Consider the following 22,187-nt stretch of genomic DNA (forward strand, 5'->3'; position numbering starts at 1 on the left):
TAAGGAGTTAAAAGCACGAAATATGTAGACCACCTAGATGGGGAGGAAAACAGACAGTGCAGGTAATCTTTAGACCCAGTTCCACATCGAGAATACACCTAACTTAAGAGGCAGTCCAAGCCCTACGAAGCGAGGAGCCTTATGCTCAATAGTACCTGCACGCGCTTGTGCCAATGGACAAAATAGGGTCTCTTCAAGGGTCTCTAGCAGCTCAAGAAGGTGGATAAGGTGATGAAGAACAAGTTCCCACTATTCAAACAGGGCCTCCACTTGAGGGCAGAGGCAGTTGGAGAGTTCGGGATGGAGTCGCTATTTTACAATCGCCGTGGAAAGGAAAGGGGCACTCTGGGGCCACTTTGTGTGTAAAAATGGGCTCCTGCGCTCGGGGCCAGCGGCTTGGGTAAGGATAACTCACCTGTCCCCGACGCAGGCAGACCCAGACTTCGCCAGTACAGTCCACTTCGCTGGCAGGTTCGAATGCGACAATCAGGACGTCCCGACACTGTGTAGTTCCCGAGATGCAGCAAAGATTCCCAAACGGGACAGTGGTGATTTCTCCGCTCCGGGTGGAGGCATCAGCCCAATTCCACTGCAGCCGGCTTCAGGGGCAAGGGGGACACAAATGCAGCCAACTTGCACAGGTCGTTGCCACAGCAAGGCAACACAGCAACCGTGTTTACTCCGGTCCGGGTACACTCATCTCACTTCAGACCTGGGAACGCCAAGTGTACGAAATTCGGTGTGAGGGTGCCGTGGACACAGAGCTAGCAGCAAGCCAAGTTTCGAGGGTTTCCTCGAAACGGCGGCGGTGACAGAGCAAACGTCCTGTGTAAGCTGGTCAGCCCACTGGTTGGTCCAGGGACACTTCAGAAGAGGCTTACTTGCAGAGTTTGATGAAGGTGCCGAGAATAGTTGGTCCCACTATTCCAAAAGGTCGAAGCGTCTTCTCAGACCTTCTAGGACGATCAGATGCAGAGGGGTCCCACAGGACGACAGCGGGCTCAGGGTGCCAAACCTTCCAGCGGGTCACCAGCGGTTCCTCGACTTGGCTTCTTGTTGCAGGATACTTGGCTCCTTATCCTTTGTTCGTGTGAACTCAGGAGATCGACATGGTAGTGGTGTTTCCAGCCTCCTCTTATCCAAAGTTCCCTTCGCGCCAAAACGGAGGGGACCCAATGGGAGATCTGCTCACAAACACTCACTCCATACGTGGACCAATCACAGACCACAGTGGTCCCAGTCATTCAGGACACTCCAGACTCTCTGGCACCCAGGATGTGTATTGGGAACAGACATCCCAGCCCACATCCTGGAGGCACACACACAAGGCATGCAGAAGCCCGCAAAAGCATTGGGTTTCGCGGGAAAGTGCATGACCAAATAAGGACTAACCCGGGTCGGCTCGACCTGGGGAAGGTGAAGGGGCAAGATGGCCAAAGGACAGGACAAAGAACATTGTGGCATGGCCATTTTGGAGCCAGGCCACCTATTTGTGCAAAGCGCGGTAAGCGCGGTTTAACATGGCAAGAAAGGGTTAAAAACATAAGAAAACGATAGCTGCACCAGTCCTGTCTGTGACATATCTGCACAGTTCATAAAAATTCCAGCGAGAGTTTCAAGGGCCTTTGGAAAGACTAGAGACCCAAGTGTACTGTAAGGTAAGTTACATTGTACACTTGTTACATGTTGCACAAAAGTTACAACATGAGGAAAGGACTAAGGGAAACAAAGTCTCCCAGTACTGACTGTCAGTTTCCCCATAAAAAGTTAGCGAAAGCCTAGAGGAGTGCAGCTGAGGGCTCTGCTTCTCTGGCAAAGTTTAGTTCAGGATGTAAAACAGCAGCAAAAAGTTAGGGGGTTGACACATGGAGGGAAAATTACATTCAAATATGAAATCTTTCCTAACACTCGCCCTCCCCAGACTAAGGACAGGGGGAACTAATCCACCCCTGGATGAGTTTCTTGTTCAGGTCAGTTAAACATTCTGGACAATCCATCAGCATTGCTATCTTGGACACCTGGCCTATGCTCAATAGTGAAGTCAAAGCATTGCAGACTTATGGACCACCTAAGCAACTTTGGATTCTCTCCCTTCATGTTCATTAGCCATTTTAAGGGCTTATAGTCAGTTTGCACAGTGAAGTGCGTCCCATAGATGTAGGGCCTCAGCTTCCTAAGGGCCCACACAACAGAGAAACATTCTTTCTCTACTGTGGACCATCTGAGCTCTCTGTCCCTAAACTGGCGACTAATGAAGCCAATAGGGTGTTCCTTACCCTTCTCATCTACTTGTGATAGTACAGCTCCTATTCCAGTGTCAGAGGCATCTGTCTGCACAATAAAAGGTATTTGGTAATCAGGGGCCCTGAGAACAGGGGCCTGGCACAAGGAGTCTTTCAAGCCATTGAAGGCCTTCTCACACTCTTCAGACCAAGTTACCTTCTTGGGTTTCTTTGGCGTAGTGAGAGCAGTCAGGGGGGCAGCTATGGTACCATAGTCTGCCATGAAATTTCGGTAGTACCCAGTGAGTCCTAAGAAGGCTCTCACTTGGGTATGTGTAGTGGGGGTAGGCCAGTCTTGTACTGCTTGTACTTTACTGGGTAGAGGCTGCATCCTCCCTCCACCTACTTCATGTCCAAGGTAGACCACTGATCCTTGTCCAATCTGGCACTTACTGGCCTTGATGGTCAAGTGGGCCTTCTGAAGAGCCTGTAACACAATCTTAAGGTGTTTCACATGGTCTTCCCAGGTGGCACTGAAAACTGCTATATCATCCAGATATGCAAGACAGAATTTATCCAACCCATTTAACACATGATTCACAAGCCTCGGGAAAGTGGCAGGTGCATTCTTCAACCCAAAAGGCATTAGCCTGAACTGGTAAAGGCCCTCTGGAGTTGAGAAATCTGTCTTCTCCTTGGCATGTTCTGCCAGGGCTATTTGCCAATAGCCTGCAGTGAGGTCAAACGTGCTGAGGTACTTGGAGGCACCCAAGGTATCCACAAGCTCATCTGTTCTATGCAAGGGGTGTGCATCTGTCTTGGTGACAGCATTCAGAGCCCCGTAATCCACACAGCATCTCAATTCAGAAGTACCTGCTTTTGGAACCAAAACCACAGGGCTGGACCAAGGACTACTGGAGGGTTCAATCACCCATAGATCCAACATTTTGTTGACCTCTGTCTTAATGTAAGACCTTACTTTGTCTGACACTCTGTATCCCCTACTTTTTGTAGGTACACTGTCTCCTGTGTCTATGTAATGTTTGCACCAAGGTGTCAAACCAGTGGACTGTGAAAACAGGGGGGGGGGGGAATTGCCTAAGCAAACTTTTCACCTCAGCCTGTTGATCAGAAGTCAGATGAAGGGCCACTCAGACACCCTCAATGGAGCTATCTGAAGGACTGCTTTGGAATAGGTCAGGAAGAGGTTCAGATTCCTCTTCCTCAACATCTGAAGCCAATAACAGTGCTGCGATTTCAACTCTTGGGATGAAAGCCTTCAGCCTCATTACATGGAACACTTTTGGAGCCTGTCCAGGCCTTCCAAGGTCCACTAAATAGTTGACCTCACCCAGTGACTCCGCCACTGTGTAAGGGCCTGACCATTTGTCCTGTAAAGCTCTAGGCCTTATGGGATTCATGATCAGGACTTTCTGACCAGTTGTGAAGTTGATGAGGGAAGCTTCCTGGTCATACCAATGTTTCACCAGAGCTTGTCCTGCCTTCAACTTGTCACTAGCCAGACCCATCAGGAGTACCATCCTTTTTCTGATCCCTAGCACATAGTCTACTACGTTGGTAGTAATGGGGGGAGTGGGCATCTCCCATCCCTCTTTGACTATGGCTAAGGGTCCCTGTACAGGGTGACCAAACAGAAATTCGAAGGGGCTGAAGCCAACACCCTCTTGTGGTACCTCTCTGTAGGCAAACAGTAAGCATGGTAAAAGAAGATCCCATTTTCTTCTGTGAGGTTCTTCCAGAGCCCCAATCATACTTTTCAGGGTCCTGTTAAACATTTCCACCAGACCATTGGTTTGGGGGTGGTATGCGGAAGAAAACTTATAGGTGACCCCACATTCCTTCCACATAGCCTGCATATACTTAGACATAAAGTTGCTGCCTCTGTCAGACACAACTTCTTTAGGGAAGCCAATCCTAGTAAAGATGCCAAGTAAAGCTTTTGCAACTGACTTGACAGTCACAGTTTTCAATGGGATGTCCTCAGAATACCTGGTGTCATGCGTGACCAGCACCAGGATAAACCTATTGCCTGAGGATGTCTGGGGGTCAAGGGGACCAACAATGTCAATCCCTACCCTCTCAAATGGTACCCCCACAACTGGGAGTGGTACCAATGGAGCTTGGATTGTTGATCCATTCTTACCAGATAACTGGCAGGAGGCACAACTCCTGCAGTGACTTTCTACTTGTACCCCCATCTTGGGCCAGTAGAAGTGCATGGATAACCTTTGCTTGGTCCTCTTAATACCAAGGTGACCAGCAAGGGGCAATTCATGTGCCAGCTGCAGGAGGAAGGGTCTTACAGCATGGGGAACCACCAACCTCCTATGGTCTCCTTTTGTAGACTCTGTGGGCTCACTATACAGGAGCCCACCTTCCCAATAAATCTGATGCTTCCCAGGAGGTTCACCATCAAGCTGGGAGCAGGCCTGTCTCCTTAGGCCTTCCAGAGATGGGCACTCACGTTGGCCTTTACTGAATTCTTCCCTGTCAGGACCACCTTCTACTAACAAATCGTTTAGTTCAGGATGGTCTTTGGGGTCAAACACTTCAGGTATCACCAACTCCTCGTCAGGTCCTGGTGATGGACCAACTACCTCCTGGTAATGGACCAACTACCTCCACTCCACCTCAGTGATAGGTGAGTTAGGGGGAATATTCTCTTTCCCTCTTTTTTGTTTTCTGACTCCTTTAGCCTTGGGTTTCCCCTTTGGCTGGGGCAGTGTATTGGTCTTGGCCAGTGCTGCCCTTGTTTGAGACCTTGTGCAGGGTCTGTCAGCAGTATCTCCCACAAGCCCTAAAGCTCTGAGATAATTGCACAACAAGACCTTCCCTGGGACACTCCTCTGGATGCTCACTGGAATCCTGACTGCTGTACCATTGATAGTAAGATGTACAGGTATTACTGGGAACATGAGAGGTGGGCCATCAGCCAACTTAGTGGGAATCAGAGTAGCACACTGTCTTTAAAGTAGTGCTTGGTGTTATCTGGAATCCTAGCATAAGCCTCTGAGACTTTAGGCTCCCAGGAACCCAGGGAAACTAAAACTACCTCAGCCTCTATCCCACTGGGGAAGGAGTCTGAGGGATAGGATGCTCCTGTAATCTCTTCTTCCTCATAGGAGGAGAAGGCCAGATTAGCAGAGTGGACCCCCAAGGTTTTGACCTTACATCAGGATCCCCCTTCAGGTGGTCAGTTGCTCCACAAGCAAAACAAGATCCATTGGGTCTGTTTACATAGGGAGGATTATTATAACCAGAGTTCTGTTTTGGAGGCTGACCTCCACTACCCTGTGTGTTCTCTTGTGTTTTACCCTTATGTTTCATTTTGTGGCCCTTTTGGGAGGAAGATTTATCAGTTTCCCCACCCTCCTTATCTTTGGACTTTTTCTCTTCCTCCTGCTTACCGGAATGAGTCTTGTCCTTATGAGACACTCGATGTGACACCCACAAATCTGCTGCAATGGCTAGCTTCTTAGGATCTATCTCCTTTGAATCTGCCAAATGCTGCTTAAGCTCAGGGGAAGAAGATGCAAAAATATGTTCCAGCATGACAAGACTTACCATGCCTTCAAAGGTAGAAACCTTATAAACTTCAACCCAGCCAGTCAGGTTTTTTAAGAATTCGGTTACATAAGATACCCAAGTACCACCTTCTTTTTTCTTATACTCTCTGAATCTTTTTAAGTATTGGGCAGGAGTCTTTCCAAACCTTAAGATGAGAGTTTGCTTCAACATTGCAAAATCTGCTCCCTCAGCTTTTGACATTTCCATAATGGCACTGCAGCCAGAATGGGGCAGTCTGCTAAGTAACCAGGCAATTTTATCAGCATTGTCAACTTGCTGAACTCCACATGCATACTCAAATGTATTCAGTCAGTCCATAATGTCATTCTTTTCCTCATACACACTGAGCAGATCATTTGGAAACCTTGGATGAGAGGAGGCCCCAGACCCATGTCCAGGACCCTTGGATCCATTGGCAACTTGGAGCCTGGCCAGTTCCAACTGGTGATCCCTGTCTTTCTGTTTTTCTGCCTGCTCTATCTTTATTTTGGCCATATTGAACTCAAGCTCCTTCTGCCTAAACAGCAGTTCTTGCTTCTTGAATTCAAGTATGGCCTCCCCATCAGCACTGGCAGAGGAAACATTAGACATTACATCCTCCATGTCCTCATGGTTGCTGTGGATCAGTGCAGCGGCAGAACCATCAGTTCTACCAGTGAGAGCAGCCCCACCTCCTTCTGCACTGTCCTCAGAAGCTATAGCTCTAAGCTGAGCTTCTTGCCAGTCCATGATTCTTTGGATCATTTCTACTTTCGTGCCTTGAGAGGAGACACCTCTCTCAGCACACATCTTTCTTAATGTTCAGATCTAGAAGCATTTAAAGTTAACAAGGTACTTGTTTCCATACTGTTAGATAGGACTATGGCCTTTAAAAAGTTATTCTATAACAATTCACTATGTGTCCTGGTAGAAATAACTCAAAATGCCTTCACTAGTGTGCAACACTGGATACCTTCAGTACTATCCCACCGCTGTACACCAATTTGTTTAGAAGGATTTCTGAACTCTGACCTGGAGGGGCAGAGGTTCAGAAGGCCACCCTAGTTTCTTGGAACAGGGTAACCTCTGCCATAGCTACCCTGATTGGTCTGACTTGTCCAGAGGTTACCCTGTTCCAAGAAACTAGGCTGGCCTTCTGAACCTCTGTCCCTCCAGGTCAGAGTTCAGAAATCCTTTTTAACAACTGAGAAAAATTAAATCATCAAGGCGGTAACAAAACGCAGTGAAATATGCTATTCGCACATAGTGGGCCTCATTACACGGACGGCGGTAAGGGTTTACCGGTACCGGTAAGGGTACCAGTGCCGGTAAACCCTTACCGCCTTACTACGAGGTCCCTTTGAGGGACCCTACCTTAACGGCTGGTTTTACCAGCCGTTAAGGATGGGACCCGCAAAGGGACCTAGGAGGTAATTACGGTACCGCAATTTGCGGTACCATAATTACCGCCTTCCCCATTCCCATTGAGCCCTATGGGGTCAAAAATGGGAATGGGGAAGGGCCATGGTGAATGGGGAATTACCGCCCCCACACACCTTGGAATAGGTCTCAGTAAAATACCGGCGGCAACCATGGCGCTAATAGCGCCATGGTTACCGCCGTCCGTGTAATGAGGCCCAGTGTGTGCTTTCTGCTTTAGTAAAAAAGTAAAGCTTTGCAAACCATGGAATTATATCATGTTTCTTCAAAGTGCAACTTACTTTATGTTTCAGGTTTATTTGACTTATTTGGCGATGTTGTACAATACTTACATAGTTCTTGGATGACTCAGTTGGAGAATATCACTTTGGATTTGCAATGTTTCCTTGTGGAAGATGAGGAGTGGGACTTCGGGATTACTTGCACTGAAAACATGAAAGGATGCAGAGGAAATGAAGTATTAAACGCGTCTTTTATTCTGAGCAGACAAACAGGACATACCGGTGCGTTTTCAGGAATGAGTTGACGTTTCAGTTTCCTGTTTCTTCACTGAACATACTGAATTAATGATGATGTACCCCATACAGTTTTATTCCATTTTATGCAGCACTTAGCGGCTTTGTGGACACGCATTACACAAAATCTTAGACTCCGGCTATAAACTGTATCTAGGGACTTAGATACTACTGCAACGATACACATGTATTAGGCCAAACACGGCTACTTGAAACAATGTGAGTGGTGCTTCTCTACCGCATGGGCTGCAAAGCGGCATCCATACACACTGCAGTGAGTCTCCACACACAGTTAAGCCTCAACAGGCTCCAGCATGTAGAAATTGCATTGAGTCCAGCTAGCATAAGAGAAGAATCCTGAACCAGCGAGACGAAAGCAAAGCCCTCCGAGGAGAAAAATACAGACCCCCACAACTCAGGCCAGGGAGCAGAGTCAGCCCGGCACATATCAGCCAGCAAAGCAGGCTGAATGAGGAGAGCAGAGCCTGTCTCGCGGCAGACAAAAGAGCAGTGCTTATGAGGAGAGAGGAGCTGGCTCATTGGGAGTAAACTAGTCACTGTTACAGCTGGTATTAATTCTGATCTCAAAATGCTCACTCATCTGGGCCGAGATAGTGCAATGTATTTATAAGCCAAACAAAACCTTCCTTTTCAATACCATTAAACGTAGAGTGATGAACAACAGTGCAATATACAGAAGGAATCTTGAAAGAAGAGTACCGAGTTGTTGGGCAGACTCCCTCATATGCGGCATTTGATTGGTCACAGTATGGACAGAGCCGCCAATTCAATCTCTCGCTAAAGTATTCACCCATGAGCCTTTAAGCCCTTTTCGTGATCTTTTCTCATATATGCATACAAGCCTCGACATTGTTTTCATGGTGGAAGCACAGGTAGATGTGATGTCCCTTCCTTGACACGTGATGCTGCTTTTTATTGTGCTCACTGCTCAGGTTATTCGTTTTTACGTTGAACCGTTTCAAAATAAATGTCACTATGTGGTCAGGATTCACCAATCAGTAAAATGTACTAGAATAGCCTTTTTTGTTTAACACACCATTAAAACAGAATTAGTTATCACGTGTATGTAGCAACAGTTCCTCAGCAAGTCATGATGGGTGTTTTGCAGATACCTGTGCTTAGCTGATGAAAAGGGCATGAAATAACGCGTGGTTAGAGGCAGGCTGGTGAATTTTTCATTTGAAGTGTGTAAACGTTTCCCATCAATGTATGTGACTGACCGAGCATAGGCAGGATGCAACGAACAACCTTTGCGGTTTTAGGGGTTCTCTTACCAAGAGAACCCCTATGTTATGCACGATAGGTCAGTCGCACACCCACACAACACCCTGCATGACACCCCGATGCAAAATACTGTCAGGCTCCCCGGTTCACCGCCCAACCCTCCTCACGTCCCATCACCTAGGGTGCAGGGGAGTCGCCATCACCGATGGTTGCGGATCACACGAAGAGGACGGTGTGGTCTGTTTCCTCATCTCCAATGGCAACTGCCATGGAGATTGCGATTGGGCTGGAACAGCCGATCGCGATCGCTTCCTGGTTGCACATCAACTTCCCGATCACGTGCACGGAGCCCCACTCACGTGATCGGGAGGCGGCTCGCATAAAAGCCGGGAGCTTTGAATCACTCGCCGCTTCACAGCTGTTCTCTAACACTGTTCGGCGTTCTTGACTCTCGTTTTTGACCTCATCGGATTTCGACCTCAGGCTTACTCTCAAGGATTTGATTAACTCTTGCTCCTTGGATACGGTTGCCGATACTCTGCACGGATACTGGTACTTTGGACCCTTTTTTGCACTTAACGGACTGCTTTGGATTTTCCCTATCTGTTCACTTGCTACAACCCGGATTTCGACCCTTGGAAGGTTGAAGACCTTCCTTCTGTTCAGTCTTGGAAATCATTACGGGTTACTGGTGGTCAGCTGGTACCCACCTCCAGGTACCTGCCTGTTTGAATCATCGGCGCTCCCTTGCACCAATTCCTCAGGCTCCCTTCCATTGAGCATAGGTAAGAAAGTATCATTTATTCACTCTTAACTAAAGCACTGTCTTTGCCTGTATTAACCCCGACTTCCTTCCAACAGCCTCTGGAGTCCTCGGCGCCACCTGATTCTACAACCAACAACCCACCTGTGGCCTCAAGGCTCGCACAGGGAGTGTTTATCTTTCTCTCCCTGTGGGTGATTTGTGGACAGAGGCTCAATACTCTTCACTACGCGGCAAGTCTCGACAGACTGTGAAGCCTTGCGTTGTGTTGTGTATGGATCCTGTAGCCGAGGACCCCGTGGCTGCATTGATACAGGCACTCACAGTTTTGAGGGCAGACATGACAGCCGCCAACGCGGCTATACATCAGAGGTTAGATTTAATCCAAAGTGTACAACACCCATTACCCGCTGATGTAGAGTTTGGGGAAGCCGCTGCCCAACCCCTGGTTGTCCAACCTATTACTCCCCCTGTAGCGCCACAAATTCCTGTACTCATGCCTACACTTTTTCCCTTGGCTGCTCCAGAAAGATTCCACGGAGACCCCAGAAAGTACCGCACTTTTGTAAACCAATGCAAGCTACATTTTCTTTGTAGACCTCAGGCCTTTCCCGACTCCACCACAAAGGCAGCTTTTACCTTGTCCCATCTGGCCGGCACTGCGGCAGCATGGGCCAATCCCCTACTTGAAAGCAATAGCCCTGTCCTATATGATTTCGAGTTATTGGTCACAGAAATGTCTCATGTATTCGACACACGCCACAAAGCCCAATCCCGGGATCTTGAATTGTTGGATCTAACTCAAGGCAAGGGGTCACTCATAGAGTACATTGCCCGATTTAACCAACTGGCTGCTGAAACATCTTGGCCTGAACCCAAAAGGGCAGTAGTGTTTTACCGGGGGCTTAATAGTACCATGAAGGATGCTATGTCCGTCGTTCCTTCTTTGCCCACATCTCATACTGACTTAGTGGATCTCGCCCTACAGATCGATGCAAGGCGTTCCGAACGCAGGTTCGAAACAGGGTTCCCTACTCCTAGTTTATCCTCCCCCTCCTCTGAGACCGGTGGTGAACCTATGCAAATAGGCGGTATTCGTAGCCCGATCACACAACTAGAAAGGGACCGCAGAAGAACCGACCATGCCTGCTTCTACTGTGGCCTGACCGGGCATTTTATAAAATCCTGTCCCAGACGCCCCAAGTTAAAAAATCCGGTTTTTCGGAATGCTCGACCCTAGATTCGGGGGCCGGATCGAGCAATCCTTCAACTCCCTCGGACAGGTTCCCCACATTTGGCAGGATCAGACCGGTGATGGTAAAGGCTACGTTAAAACCCACACCCGACATCGTTCATGTTGTTTCGATCTATATCGATTCTGGTGCCACTGGCAATTATGTCGATATAAACCTGGCCGGGTCATTGAATCTGCCCCTGATTACCAAACAACGTCCGGAACCAGTACAGGCGGTGGATGGCACAGCACTGATTTCTGGCCCAATTCGACAACAAACTGCCCCGATCACCCTAACTATACAGAAAATACATCAGGAAGTCATATCCTTTGATTTGATTACGATGCCCCAATTCGGGATTATACTAGGGCTCCCATGGTTACATCAACACAACCCTTTAATCGACTGGAAGTCTGGGCAGGTTCACTTTGAATCGGAAATCTGCCAGAATTTTTGCCTCACCGCACCTGACGACACCGAATCTCCTTCACGTGCCTTGGGGGCCGTCGCACAACTTACCCTACACGAGGAAGCGTCCACGTCCTTGGAGTCTCACATAGTGGGGGTGGTGGCGACAAATATCCCTGGGGAGTATAAGGACTTTCATGAGGTCTTTGACAAGGGTTCTTCGGAGGTACTACCACCACACCGTTCTTGCGATTGCCCTATTGATTTCATCCCTGATTCCAGCATTCCCTCAGGACGTATTTACTCCCTGTCCCCCTCAGAGGAACAGGCATTGAAAGAATACATACAAGTGGCTCTAAAGGTTGGCCATATACGTCCTTCCACCTCTCCGGCAGCTAGCCCTATTTTTTTTGTCCCCAAAAAGGAGGGCGACTTACGTCCTTGTGTGGACTACCGACGCTTGAATGCTATCACCATAAAGAACCGGTATCCTATACCCCTGATTACACCATTGTTGGACAGGTTGAGTCACGCCAACATCTTCACGAAACTCGATCTCCGCGGAGCCTATAATTTAATCAGAATTCGCCCCGGAGACGAGTGGAAAACGGCTTTTTGCACTCGTTACGGACTGTTTGAGTACGTAGTCATGCCCTTCGGGCTTTGTAATGCCCCTGCTACGTTTCAGCGTTTCATGAATGAGATTTTCCATGATTTGTTAGACATCTGTGTAGCGGTGTATCTCGATGACATCCTGATATTTTCACAGGACCTGAAAGAACATGTACTACATGTCCGCGAGGTATTATCTCGGCTTCGCCGTTTTTCACTCTATGCAAAGCCAGAAAAATGTCAGTTCCATACTGGAAGTGTGGAATTCTTGGGATTCCACATTACCCCTGGGGGTTTAGCAATGAATCAATCCAAGGTTCGTGCAGTTCTGGACTGGCCAAAACCCTGTAATGTTAAGGCACTACAATCATTCCTTGGGTTTTCGAATTTTTACAGGCGCTTTATCCAGGATTTCTCGTCTCTTGTATCGCCTCTTACTGCCTTGACCAGCCCCAAGTTGCCTTTTATCTGGTTGGAACAACACCAAAAGGCTTTTGATGCGCTAAAAGCTGCATTTACTACCGCTCCTGTGCTGAAGCATCCCGACCCGGAACTCCCCTTCATTGTAGAAGCGGATGCATCCTCCTTTGCTCTTGGAGCGGTATTATCCCAACATTGTCCTTGTTCCGGTCGGCTACACCCGGTGGCGTTTCATTCTCGAAAGTTTACCCCTACAGAAACGCACTATACGGTTACGGAGAAGGAATTGTTGGCCATCAAGGATGCCTTTCAGGTCTGGCGGCATCACCTGTTGGGAGCAAGACATGCAGTCACGGTGTACACAGACCATCGTAACATTCAAGACTTAGCCTCACTCAAGTGTGTCAATAGTCGGCAGGTGCGGTGGCATTTATTCTTTGCAGCCTTTGACTTCCAGATAAAACACCGGTCGGGTCTGTCCCACGGGAAGGCGGACGCTTTATCACGTTCTCCTGGTGGGGTATCCTTGCCTGTTTTTCCTGAAAAACTATTAGAACAACATGTCATTTGCCTCTGTACTCCTCCTTTACCGCTTCTAGAGTCCATTCGCGCATGGGTTTCGTTACATCCCGAACAGACCTCTGAGTGGGATCCGGTGTTACATGATGGGCTGCCATTCATACAAAACAAATTATGGTTACCGACATCCGACACTCGTAATCTTGCACTAGAATGGTCCCACGACAGTGCCATTAATGGTCATCCTGGACAGAAGCGCACGCTGGACCTTCTCAGGCGATGGTGTTGGTGGCCCTCCATGAAGCGCGATGTTGAAGGGTATGTCAACACGTGCGCCGTGTGTGCCCAATGTAAACATCGCCGGGGACGTCCAGTGGGACTCTTACTTCCCTTGCCTATACCTCCTAGGCCCTGGCACACAGTGTCGATGGATTTTGTGACAGACCTACCTCGAACCAAGGGCTTCGACACCATTTGGGTGGTGGTCGATTCTTTCTCTAAAATGGCTCGTTTTGTTCCCTGTTCTGGCATCCCATCTGCACCGGCTCTGGCCGACCTTTTCTTTAGGTCAATCTTCTGTCTTTTCGGGTTACCCACTATCATAATCTCAGACAGGGGACCCCAGTTCACTTCTCGGTTCTGGCGGGCGCTCACAGGCCTCTTGGGCATTGATTCCCGTTTTTCCTCCGCATATCACCCGGAGACAGACGGCCAGACGGAGAGGGTGAACCAGGCCATGGAGCAATATTTACGTTGCCTCATTCTACAGCACCAGCAGTCCTGGCTGAGTGTACTACATCTCGCTGAATTCTCGTATAATAATGCTCTGCATTCCTCTACTGGCTTTTCTCCCTTTTTTGTCTTATATGGCCAACACCCCCGCACCTTACCTGTTCCAGACCTTACACATTCCATTAACCCTGCTGCTGTTTCCTGTGCACGTGACCTATCGGCCGTTCATGCCCGGACTCTCGCTCACCTTCGTGAGTCCCAAGTCTCTGCTAAATCTGCGGCTGACCGGCGGAGGGCCGTTGCACCTTCCTATGTAGTGGGGGACAGGGTGTGGCTTTCCTCTTGTCACCTCCGCCTGCCCGGTTGTCGCAAATTGCTACCCCGTTTTGTGGGTCCGTACAGGATATCTGCTGTGATCAACCCTGTGGCTTATCGCCTTTCGGTTCCCGCCTCCTGGCGCCTTCACCCTGTATTCCATACATCTCTGCTAAAGCCTTGTCCTGCTCCTACTCGCCTTAGGTCTACGCCTGGCCCTGTGTCTGTGGGTGACTCTGTGGAATATGAGGTGTCGGGTATACTGGGTTCTCGTATGGTTCGTGGTTGTCTCCAGTATCTGGTGGACTGGGCGGGTTATGGTCCGGAGGAGCGGTGTTGGGTCCCCGCGAATGACGTCCATGCTCCGAGGCTTGTCTCCCGTTTTCATTTGAACCATCCCACCTGCCCACGCGGTCGTGGGCCATTGAGGGGGGGCTCTGTTATGCACAATAGGTCAGTCGCACACCCACACAACACCCTGCATGACACCCCGATGCAAAATACTGTCAGGCTCCCCGGTTCACCGCCCAACCCTCCTCACGTCCCATCACCTAGGGTGCAGGGGAGTCGCCATCACCGATGGTTGCGGATCACACGAAGAGGACGGTGTGGTCTGTTTCCTCATCTCCAATGGCAACTGCCATGGAGATTGCGATCGGGCTGGAACAGCCGATCGCGATCGCTTCCTGGTTGCACATCAACTTCCCGATCACGTGCACGGAGCCCCACTCACGTGATCGGGAGGCGGCTCGCATAAAAGCCGGGAGCTTTAAATCACTCGCCGCTTCACAGCTGTTCACTAACACTGTTCGGCGTTCTTGACTCTCGTTTTTGACCTCATCGGATTTCGACCTCAGGCTTACTCTCACGGATTTGATTAACTCTTGCTCCTTGGATACGGTTGCCGATACTCTGCACGGATACTGGTACTTTGGACCCTTTTTTGCACTTAACGGACTGCTTTGGATTTTCCCTATCTGTTCACTTGCTACAACCCGGATTTCGACCCTTGGAAGGTTGAAGACCTTCCTTCTGTTCAGTCTTGGAAATCATTACGGGTTACTGGTGGTCAGCTCGTACCCACCTCCAGGTACCTGCCTGTTTGAATCATCGGCGCTCCCTTGCACCAATTCCTCAGGCTCCCTTCCATTGAGCATAGGTAAGAAAGTATCATTTATTCACTCTTAACTAAAGCACTGTCTTTGCCTGTATTAACCCCGACTTCCTTCCAACAGCCTCTGGAGTCCTCGGCGCCACCTGATTCTACAACCAACAACCCACCTGTGGCCTCAAGGCTCGCACAGGGAGTGTTTATCTTTCTCTCCCTGTGGGTGATTTGTGGACAGAGGCTCAATACTCTTCACTACGCGGCAAGTCTCGACACCCTAACTCTCGCCCAGCCCAACTACCCACTCCTTCCCTTTCCTTTTCTTTCACATGGTTTCTACACTTCAGTGTGTACCGCCTATTGTGGTAAAGTAGGTCTGCTTTTCTCCCCTCGCAGGACTCTCAAATTTAGGTGGCCTCTACACTGGGTACCTAATTCGTTTTTACTGTTTTACTGTTGCTCTGAAATTGTGGTAAACTAGGGCTTTTTCTCCCCTCGCAGGACTCTCAAATTTAGGTGGCCTCTACACTGGGTACCTAATTCGTTTTTACTGTTTTACTGTTGCTCTGAAATTGTGGTAAACTACAGCTTTTTCTCCCCTCGCAGGACTCTCAAATTTAGGTGGCCTCTACACTGGGTACCTAATTCGTTTTTACTGTGTTACTGTTGCTCTGAAACTGTGGTAACTATGGCTTGCCGCTTCATTCCTTTCCGCTTCATCTCGTCTGTCTTCCCCCCACTCCCTCCTTATTCCATGGTGCTCTCTATCTCTCCTATCTTCTCTAACTGCTTCTCCATTGACTATCCTGCTCTCCTCACTAAATCTGGTAGGAAAAAGTTTAAAAAGGATATCCTGGTCTCCAACCCAGGCCTCCCTATCGCTGACACCTACACTAGCGCCGCCTCCAAGGAAACACTTACTGACATCCTCTTTTTTGTGCCTTCCCCTGACCAATGGACCCTTCATATGGTCTCTGTGCTCTCTCCCTTCTCCTCTTCTCCCATTAATGATGGCACCCGTTGGGATGTCCTCTTGGCCACCTTCCGCTCCTCTAAGGCCATCATTAATGTCTACGCTAATGGGACCGTCTTGGTCCAAGGCCCTCAGGCCAACCTCCACCTCTTTGATAGACGCTTCCCACGCCTTATCAACTTCCTTTCCTCTCCTGTTGTCCCCTCTTCCCTGTCCTCGGCTACCTTGCCTCCACCCTCTCACCCTGCCCTCTCTCTGACTCCTTCTTCTTCGCCTCCACAGGGCGTACCTCTGATCTGCACCCCTCCCCGGAAGTCCTTCAAGGATGGCCACCAACTCCACATTGCCACTCTTAACTCTCGCTCTGCCGTCAAACATTCCTCTGGTATCTGTCGCCTTCTTGAGGAACTGGACCTTGACATCCTCGGTCTCACTGAGACATGGTTCACGGCCAGCTGTCGCCAGCTTTGACACACTCCTACCTGACGGTTACAAGATCCTCTCCTTGCCCAGGCCCAACCGTGCTGGGGGGGAGTGTGGCCCTTATCTTCCCTGAGTGGATTCCTGCCTTTGTCACTCCTACGCAGACCTACTCCTCCTTTGAATGCCTTGTCTGCTGACTCTCTCTCTCTCTCCTAGCCATTCCCTTACCGTGGCTACTATCTATCGGCCACCTGGTCAAATTTCCTCCTTCCTCTCTGAGTGGGCTGACCTCTCCTCCTCACTCCTGTCCTTAACCACTCAACTCCTCTTTCTTGGAGACTTCAATATCCACCTTGATGCCTCCTGTCCTCCCTCTAGACTCTTTCGCGGCCTCTGCGACTCTCTCTCACTCTCTGTTCTCCCGTCTGGGCCGACCCATTCTGCAGGGCACACTCTTGATGCTCTGATCTCTTCTGACCTTCCCCTCTCTGTCCCTCTCTCCACTCCTCTCTCCTGGAGTGAACACTCTCTCCTATCCTCCCACCTCACCCTCCCTACCTCACAGGCAAAGCCACCCTCATCACTGCCACCCACCTTTGCGATCATGCGAACCATGAAGAGCGTGTCAGTTGAGGCTTTCGCTACCACCTTCTCGCCCCCCCTCCCCCATCAGCTGACTCCCACCCTGACACAGCCCTCTCCACTCTGCTATATGTGATACCCTTGATATCCTTGCCCCTGTCATGAGAATCCGCCTGAAGCCCAAAGCCAAATGTAACTCCTGGTATGACTCAGATCTCGTCACCCTTAAACGCAAGTGCAGGGTGGCAGAAAGGAAATGGCGTGCTTCATGTTCATCCTCTGACAAACTGGCCTGCCGCCTGCTCCAAAGGTAATACCGGCTCTCCGTTCTCACTTAGAAGAGAGCCCTTATCCAAGCCCGCATCTCTGCAGCATCTAACAATTCGGCCGAACTCTTTAAAATCTGCAAGGAGCTGGCCAACCCTACTGCAGTCTTCACCTCTCCTTTCCCCTCCCAGGCCCTCTGCAAGGCACTGGCCTCTCACTTCATTTCAAAAACTCAAGACATCCTGTCCTCACTCTCCTACTATCACCTCCCCTTCCCTATTCCCTGCTCTCCCTCTGGCCTTTCGGCAGCCACCCCTCCTCCCTCCTTCTCTGCCTTTCCCCTTTTTTCTGCTGACGAGGTTTCGAGACAAGTCGGATCTATGAAAGTCTCGTTAAAACAGGTCCACCCCTGTTCCTCCAAAACTATCAAGGTCCACATCAACTCCCTGGCGCCTGCCTTGGCTGACTTCTGCAATCACTCCTTCACCTCTGGAGTCTTCCCATCCCCCCTCAAGCACTCCCTTGTGCACCAACTTAAGAAACCCTCCTCCGACCCCTCCTGCCCAGCTAACTATCGCCCAATCTCTATCACTCCCTTCCTGGGCAAGCTCCTGGAGAAACTGGCTATCTCCCAGCTTAATCTCCATGATGAATCTGTGGGTAGTCTTCATGACCATCAGTCTGGCTTCAGAGCTGCCAGAAGCACGGAAACTGCTCTTCTGAACATCCGTGAGGACCTGCTCTCAAACCTTGACTCTAACACCCCTTGTGTTCTCATCTTGCTCGACCTCTCTTCTGCCTTTAACACTGTTAACCACACCATCCTGCTCAACCGTCTCTGTGATAACCTGGGTATCACTGGTCAAGCTCTGGCGTGGCTGTCCTCCTTCCTCTCCAATTGACACTCCCAGGTCTAACTGGGTTCCTTCCTCTCTGACATCTTTTTCTCTACCTGTGGTGTCCCCCAGGGATCTAACCTCTCCCCCTGGCTGTTCAATCAGTATCTGGCACTTCTTGCTCACCGCATAGCCGCTCTCTGTCCCAACTTTCAGTGCTACGCTGATGATACCCAGCTCATTTTCAGGCTACCCTCGGCCTTCTCTTCCACTTCCCTCATCTCTGACTGTCTTTCTGCTATTCAGGAATGGTGTGCCGCCAACGACCTCTGCCTTAATGCCAGTAAGACTGAGATTCTACTTATCGGCACACCCACTCCCTCCTTCCCTGCAGCTCTCTGGCCGGCCTCCCTTGGCCCTCTTCCTGCTCCTACCTGCACGGCAAAAAACCTCAGGGTCATCTTCGACTCCACACTCTCCTTCTCCCCTCACATCTCTGACGTCTCTAAGAAGTCACACTACCAGCTACACCTCCTCAGAGATATCCTTCCTTTTCTCTCCTTCCCCCACAAGCTCACTGTCTCCAGAGCTCTGGTTCTCTCTAGGCTGGACTACTGTAACAGCCTCTATCTAAATCTTCCTGCCTCTACTCTCTGCCCTTTGCAACTCATCCAGAACAGGACTGCGAGACTTGTCCTTGTCCTCAAGCCCAGGGACCGTATCTCTCCAGGACTGAAATCACTACACTGGCTCCCAGTGGCTGCAAGGATTAAGTTCAAAACCCTCTGCATTATCCACAAGGCCTTCTGGGGCCTTGGGCCAAAATACCTGCAACTCTCTCTTCCTAAATATCTTCCTTCTCGAGCCCTTCACTCATCCACCTCCAACTACCTTAGGGTCAGCTGCTTCTCCAAGCAACGAGCTGGTGGTAGATCTCTCGCCGCAGCAGGGGCCTCCCTCTGGAACAGCCTTCCTGCCTCTCTGAAACTTGAGGAGAACCATCTCCGGTTCCGGAAGCACCTCAAAACCTTCCTCTTTGCCTCTGCTTTCTCTCCCTCTCTCCCCTGCTAAAATCACTGAACTTGCACTAAATCTGAACTGGGCCACTCACCAATCTCATGTCCTGGCCCAGCCACTCTTCCTTGCACTGCCTACATGCACTACGGGACTGTCTCTGTATCCTACAGCCCCTTCTCCCGGCACTTACCATTGCACTTGCCACCAGCTGGCCCTTTTATTTATCTCGTATTCTATTAACCATGTACCGCACTTTCCTTGCACTTGCCACCAGCTGGCCCTATTATTTATCTTGTATTCTACTAACCATGTACTGGACTTCCCCTCTCCCCTTCCCCTGCACTTTTTCCCAGTCCCCCTACCCTTGCACTTGCGCAATCTGAATGACACCTGGCCTAGTAGGATCGTCGTCTGTCTCCCTTTGTCCCTCCCCCCCTGCCTTGTCGCGCCTTGAAACACATATCATTCATATCATATGTTTTAAAATAATGGGTTAAAATGGTGCATTTCACAGCCCACTTTCTGTGAAAAATTGTGCATAAATCCAGTTTACAATCAATTTTGTAGAATATCACAAGAACAAATCACTGTCAGGTCCCCAACAGTGAACAGAAGCATTTTCCAATACATAGTCATGGCTCATGGTGTCTATGCCCACGATGTACGCTTTTATAAAAAAAAAGGTGTTACTGGGTATGTCCCAACATATTAATGCTCACTGCTCTAATATATGCCAATATCCCCCACTTAAGAACAAACTCAAGTTTGCCTTGCTTATAATGTCAGTAATGAGACGGCAAGCAAATATGTCCTTTATGTCTACACCAATAAACTACAAGTATCCCCACGTAGTGGCTGTGTCCATAAAGTCAGTAAAAAGGCCATGTTATTATAAGAAAACGTATCCATGCTTGGCTCCATCGATGTAACGTTAGTATCCCAATATAATAGCACTCATCATGTTGGCTTTGCTTAAAATGATCCAGGTGAGGGGGCACAGCGGAATGAGTATAATCGTACGTAATTCAATGCATAGACAGTGCGCTAAGGTCAAAAGGAGTACTATGGCTACCCAACGGCACGGACTGTGTCAAACCAAAAAACAACACAATAGCTAGCTTTACTGCCACATACTCACAAAGTTGGTGCACAAGTACACCAAGAATCACAGTATTTCACAATGTTTCAGAAAATAAGATACGAGACGCATGATTCAAAGCCAACGTTATATTGGGGATTATAAATCATAAAAGCATGTAGTCAACAGAGGAGAAATAGAGCACCTGGCCAATGCATTTCGGATAGTAATCTATCCTTCATCAGGACAACCCTGTCACAAAAAGCAACATCAATTATTCCCAACACAAGATGATTCCAAAAAAAACAAACAACAATAATATACGAGAGATGCGTAGAACAAACAATACAGGAATAAAGAAAAAAGTTTAACTCAGAACACGAATAGTCAACATAATGTGGTATAGTTGTTCACAACAACAAAACTCGCAAGAGTAATACATGAATAAAAGCTAATACAGGTTTCTCAATTGAAAAGGTTGCACTAAGGTCTCAGGTGCTCAGTCAATATAATACTAATGTAGAAATAAACATGGAGAATAATCGGAACGATAACAAAAAATGCAGGGGTCAAAGTTACACATATGATAGACAAAGGACACCAAGGGCGATCCAAAAGGTTACCTTGATACGCAGAAATAGGACAGAGCACTGCATTGGCGGCCCACATAGTGGTGGAATGCTGAAGACAATAAATGGGGAAATAACCCAAAGTTAGAGAGAAGTAAACATGCGTATGGAAGTCAGAAGCGAGAGGGTAACTAACTAACTAAGGAATTTCTTATATAGCGCAATCACTCACCCAACTGTACTTACATTGAAGGCATATCGGTTGGGAAGTAATGTTCGGATAGTGACGCAAACGTAGATATAAACAAGCATTGGCAAAGACAACAGTTTGGGCTTTGTACCTGCTACCATCAGCATCCAGTTAATACCACTATGGCAGTGCCTGGCAAGAACCGTTCCTATTCCTACACTAAAGCCCAAACTGTTGGTATTGCCTTTGCTTGTTATAGTTATAGTTGCACTGTTTGAAAAAAACGGAATCATGGTGAAATAGACAGTAAGGTGGCTCCATATAAAATTATAACAGCAACTATACATATGTTGCACATTACAAAGGTACTTCTAGTTATGCAAATTCCCCATATGCTCTTAAGTGTAAATGGATAGTGCGGTCACTCTCTTCGATATCTTTTCATGAGAACGTTGGAGAAGGTGCACGTACTTCCGTTCCATCTCGTGCCCAACACACTGTAGTGGCCCTGGCCTCTTAAAGAACAGCTCTTTCGGCACACATTTTTTCCCGCGGGTTGAGAGGCATCTCTGGGGCTTCTATCTTCCCCAAGGGAATGAGAAAGAAGAAAGAGAGAAAAAAGAGAGAAGGAATAGGGAGAGAAAAAAGCGAGGGGGAGAAAGAGACAGGGAAAGAGTAAAGTAACAAAATGAAGGAGAGAGACAAAGGAAGAGTGTCAAATAAGAAAAAGAGTGAAGGAAGGAATGAAATAAGGAAAGAGAAGGAAATGAAGAGATGGAGAGAGATTGGGAAAGACAGAAGGAAGCAGTAAAAGAAAAAAGATATGTAAGGCAAGAAAGAGAGATGGAAAGAGAGGGAAAGAGAAATATAGAGAGGGAAAGAGAGATGTGAAGAGAGGGGACGAACATGTGTGCACTCTTGGGCATACCTACAAAACGCTCAGGTTTTTCCATGTCATGTATGGAGAAGTCAACCAGCCCTTTTCCCCCATTGAATTCTGGCACTTATAGTTCTTTTTTCCTTTCTATTTTAAATTCAAGAAAACTGCATGCCTTAGAATTCCAAGGAAAACTGGAGTTTGTGATGTACTTATGCATGGCATGGTGAAATGCGAGACTTTGTGTATGTTTATGTATGTGTGCCGTGTTTGA

At 48.6% G+C, this 22,187-nt stretch overlaps 1 protein-coding gene across 9 annotated transcripts in view; it reads right to left on the bottom strand.

The window, feature by feature from the left end:
• Positions 1-22,187, bottom strand: part of BDKRB2 (bradykinin receptor B2) — a 594,686-nt gene that overhangs the window by 197,450 nt on the left and 375,049 nt on the right. For 7 of the 9 annotated variants that reach the window (XM_069637694.1, XM_069637696.1, XM_069637698.1 and 4 more), the window contains exon 2: positions 7,562-7,654. The exons of the other annotated variants lie outside the window; for them this stretch is intronic. The gene's annotated coding sequence lies outside the window, so the exon portion shown is untranslated. The remainder of the gene's footprint in view (positions 1-7,561; positions 7,655-22,187) is intronic. 9 annotated transcript variants of the gene reach the window in all.

Source organism: Ambystoma mexicanum, chromosome 14 (genome assembly GCF_040938575.1).
Source record: "Ambystoma mexicanum isolate Mex_15411 chromosome 14, UKY_AmexF1_1, whole genome shotgun sequence".
Taxonomy (NCBI): domain Eukaryota; kingdom Metazoa; phylum Chordata; class Amphibia; order Caudata; family Ambystomatidae; genus Ambystoma; species Ambystoma mexicanum.